The sequence below is a fragment of the Notothenia coriiceps genome, unplaced genomic scaffold, assembly GCF_000735185.1.
Source record: "Notothenia coriiceps isolate Sejong01 unplaced genomic scaffold, NC01 NC01_scaffold00037246, whole genome shotgun sequence".
In the NCBI taxonomy this organism is placed as follows: domain Eukaryota; kingdom Metazoa; phylum Chordata; class Actinopteri; order Perciformes; family Nototheniidae; genus Notothenia; species Notothenia coriiceps.
The window spans coordinates 2980421-2984644 of NW_011369947.1; positions in this window are offsets into that span (position 1 = coordinate 2980421).

The window sequence follows — 4224 nt, forward strand, 5'->3', positions numbered from 1 at the left end:
GACAAACTGTGACTTTTGTGACATGGAAATTATTATTTAAGATTGACAAACATCATATGTGTAATTCGTGGCACAATTCAATCGGGATGGAAAGATAATCTTTCTCTCTCCATTGACTTCAATACATACTTTTTCCGAAATAAGATCCCATGAGTCCCACCGGAAGGGGAGGGACTTCGCCTCTCTATAGTATGTAGAAAATGTCATAGTATGTTAAAGTGTGTAGTGCTATAGTTTGTCGAGAAAAAGTCGTAAAAATGTAAAAAAGGCAAAGTACAGTATGATGTAAAAAGCCATAGTTTGTCAAAAATGTTGAAAAAAAACACATATTTCAAACATTTAGGAAGAAGTCATTGTATAATATGTTAAAGGAAAGTCGTAGTATGTCAAACATTTTTGGAAATATTCATAGTATAGTATGTCAAAAATAAAAAATGAAAACGATTTATTATAGTATGTTGAAAAAAGTCATGGTATAGTATGTTGAACATTTTGGAAAAAAACGACATATTATAGTATGTTCAAATACAGGTCATAAGGTCATAAAGCTCTTACATCAGACCAGACACACACTCCTGGAACGAGCTGTTGTGCAACATTTATTACACATTATTAATTCATCAATAACATGTTTACATTGAACTCAAGTTTTCTGCTGTAACATAAGCTGAAGTTTTTTGCTGCTTGAAGAAATCTGCTTCGGCTCCTGTAGCCCGACAGAGACAAGGAAGTGTGTGTGTGATGAAATGTGTGTGTGTGTGTGTGGTGTTTGCAGGCTGCAGTCATCCAACAGGGCTAGTTGAAACTAATCTTGATATGTTGAACAAGCAAACCGGAGCAGAACTCCCCCTCCTCCCCCCTCATCCTCTCTGATAAATAATAAACGACCTTTGAGTGGCTCCAATTTATGAGCCGGTGAGAGCAGGGGCCCGATAATGGACTAATTAGTTGTATCTCACATTAACTGATATCGGACACTCGGCTCCTCAATGCTAACTTTTATGTCTGGGATCTGCCCCGGGGGCCTCGGTTCGGGACACCCAAAATGTAAGAGGGGAGAAGGGTAATTTGCTGTTCCGGTGAGAGTGGAGGGAAGGAGGGAGGGTGGAGGTATTTGGTGGAAAAAAGGAATCGACAACTACTATACTAACAGGTATTTCTGTGTATCAAAGCTTCCACAATCCCCGACGGAAACAAAACCACGAGGAGAAAATGCACAAACTGACAAAGTGGATTTCAGTGTGGTGGTGCAGGAGGAACAAGGCAGGGCGGTGAAAACAGGTGAGGCTTTGTTTGGCTGAGTTTCTGAGGTAGATCCATATCAGGAATCCTCTCCCGCTCTCTCCGAGGCGGATCGGTTTACGGCGTGGAGACTTGCTGTCGCCTCTTCGTCGGCTGACAGACAGGCAGGAAGGAAGACAGAAGAAGGAGAAGAAGAAGAAGAAGAAGAAGAAGGAGAAGGAGAAGGAGAAGGAAGAAAAGGAGAACATCACAGTCATGAAAACACAACGAGATGTCAAAAGATTCAGATGAGATTAGATCAAGGTTTTATGATCCCTGAGGGGAGACTGGGACGATGAACTGGATACGGATAATACCTGAGAATAGTGCAAACAGAGAGGGTTGAAGATAATACAACATGTACAAACAATCATAAACAGTATTAAAAGAGATCAAGTGCAGGGAAACACCTGGACAGTACTGTATGACAACAAGATAATATGAACCAGGGATTAGGGATAAAGCTATTTCACGACCTGTCATTAAATGTTCTTCATGCTAACAGGTGAAGCAGTTTATTTAAACACTAGCACATTTACAGATGTACAAAGGTGATTTTATATCAGATTATCACAAATAAGAGGAATCAGATGAAGCTAATGAGTCTACAGCCAAGCAAAGCCATCTGTAAGGCTGCGGCTACAGTGTGCCTAGATGCTAACAATGGCAATGCTAACATGCTAATGTTTGGCAAATGCAATTTTTACCATAGCAACACAGTCTCACGGCATTTCGTGTTATAGTCACGAAATTAATATATTGATTCGTGTTCACCAACACGATTTTCGCATTTTTTTCGTGTCACAGAACGATTTTAAAAGCAATGTAAATAATAACAAATTTGAAGGAAAAATGGATCAAAAAAGCAGCCATAGCGTGTCTAAATACTCACAATGGCAATGCTAACATGCTAACGTTAAGGAATACAAATGTATATAGCCCATATGTGGCCTAACGTAAAATTAATAACAGTTTTATTCTGTAACCGGATGTACACAACATTGTCGACACACTCGACTTCCTGTCTGTTCAGACGGTTTTGTTAGCNTGGGACGATCAGACAGCAGCAGAGAACCGGACACTGATAAGACCTGAAAACTGAGAGTGTTAAAGATAATACAACATACAAATCAGATTTATCTCAGGAGTGTTTAACATATCATTAAAAGTCTACAGCCAAGTGTGGCTGCAGCTACATAAGCATAGCATGTCTAAATACTCACATTGGCAATGCTAACATGCTAACGTTAAGGAAAAAAAAATCTATATAGCCCATATGTGGCGTAACGTAAAATTAATAACAGTTTTATTCTGTAACCGGATGTACACAACATTGTCGACACACTCGACTTCCTGTCTGTTCAGACGGTTTTGTTAGCTTTAGCATGTAGCTAATAATATGTTTTGTACGTGAATATAAGGAGAACTTACACGTGTTGCATACTAAACACACTGTCTTTAACCCTCACTTATTGACGCTGCAATACTATTATTAGGGAATGGTTAAATGACCAATAAACATTAGAAGATTGTAAAACTAACAACAGGGAATGAAGACAGGCAGGACGTGACTTGGACTCGCACCCGTTGACTCTAAGCCAATGGGAGAAGACTTCAGATGATAAATATGTGACACAAGCAGGAAGTCTGTCTCTTTCTCATCCCATGGGAGTGGACAGAAGAGCTGTCGCATTTGCAATTTCATTGTGTCATTGTTTTATTAAATGCTGTTAACTTGTAAATAAGCTTCCAGGACTATTTTCAGCTAATCCTGAGCTCAGAGCTAAAATACCTTACATTAGCAAGTATGTTAAGCATCTTAGTTTAGAGTGTTAGCATGCTAACATTAGCTACATTAACAAAGTACAGCTGAGGAATGTCTTTGGTTGTGCAGTAATTTGGTATAATATTGGACTAGTAAATATGTTAACCTGACGATGACACCAGTTGAAAAGTCAATGGATCAGCAAATTCACAACAATTCATCTTCCCCCATCAATTATTGGTTCTGCCAAATTTGGCGACAATCCAACTCGTAAATGTTGACATATTTCAGTCTAAAATGATGATGGGCGGCTGTGGCTAAGTGGATAGAGTGCTGGACTTCGAATCAGGGGGTAGCAAGTTTGAGTCCCACTGCAGTCAGCATGTCGTTGTGTCCCTGAGACACTTCACCCCAAATTGTCCACAGTATGGAGTATGTAAGTCTCTTTGAAAATTTGGGGTGAAGTGTCTCAGGGACACAACGACATGCTGACTGCAGTGGGACTCAAACTTGCTACCNTATTATAGGTCTCAGATATATACAGAACATGTCTCTGAAGTGTTTGTCTCAGGGGCGGGGGGGGGGGTTACCTTGGTTGGCTGATTGGCTAATGATTACTCAAGCCAAAACATCGTTATGACATCATAAAGTGGCCAAAATCTGATCAGCTCATTTTCAGACAGGTTTTTATATAAATGGATCAGGACAAAAAGAGAGAGAATCTTTGTTCCTGAAACTTTCAGAGTCTATTTCCACAGAGGGGACACATGTTGATGTAGAAGAGACATGAAGAAGAGGGGACACATGTTGATGTAGAAGAGACATGAAGAAGAGGGGACACATGTTGATGTAGAAGAGACATGAAGAAGAGGGGACACATGTTGATGTAGAAGAGACATGAAGAAGAGGGGACACATGTTGATGTAGAAGAGACATGAAGAAGAGGGGACACATGTTGATGTAGAAGAGACATGAAGAAGAGGGGACACATGTTGATGTATAAGAGACATGAAGAAGAGGGGACACATGTTGATGTAGAAGAGACATGAAGAAGAGGGGACACATGTTGATGTAGAAGAGACATGAAGAAGAGGGGACACATGTTGATGTATAAAAGACATGAAAAGTGGATTTGCATAATAGGTGACCTTTAAAATATGACACAGGTCTCTCGTTCG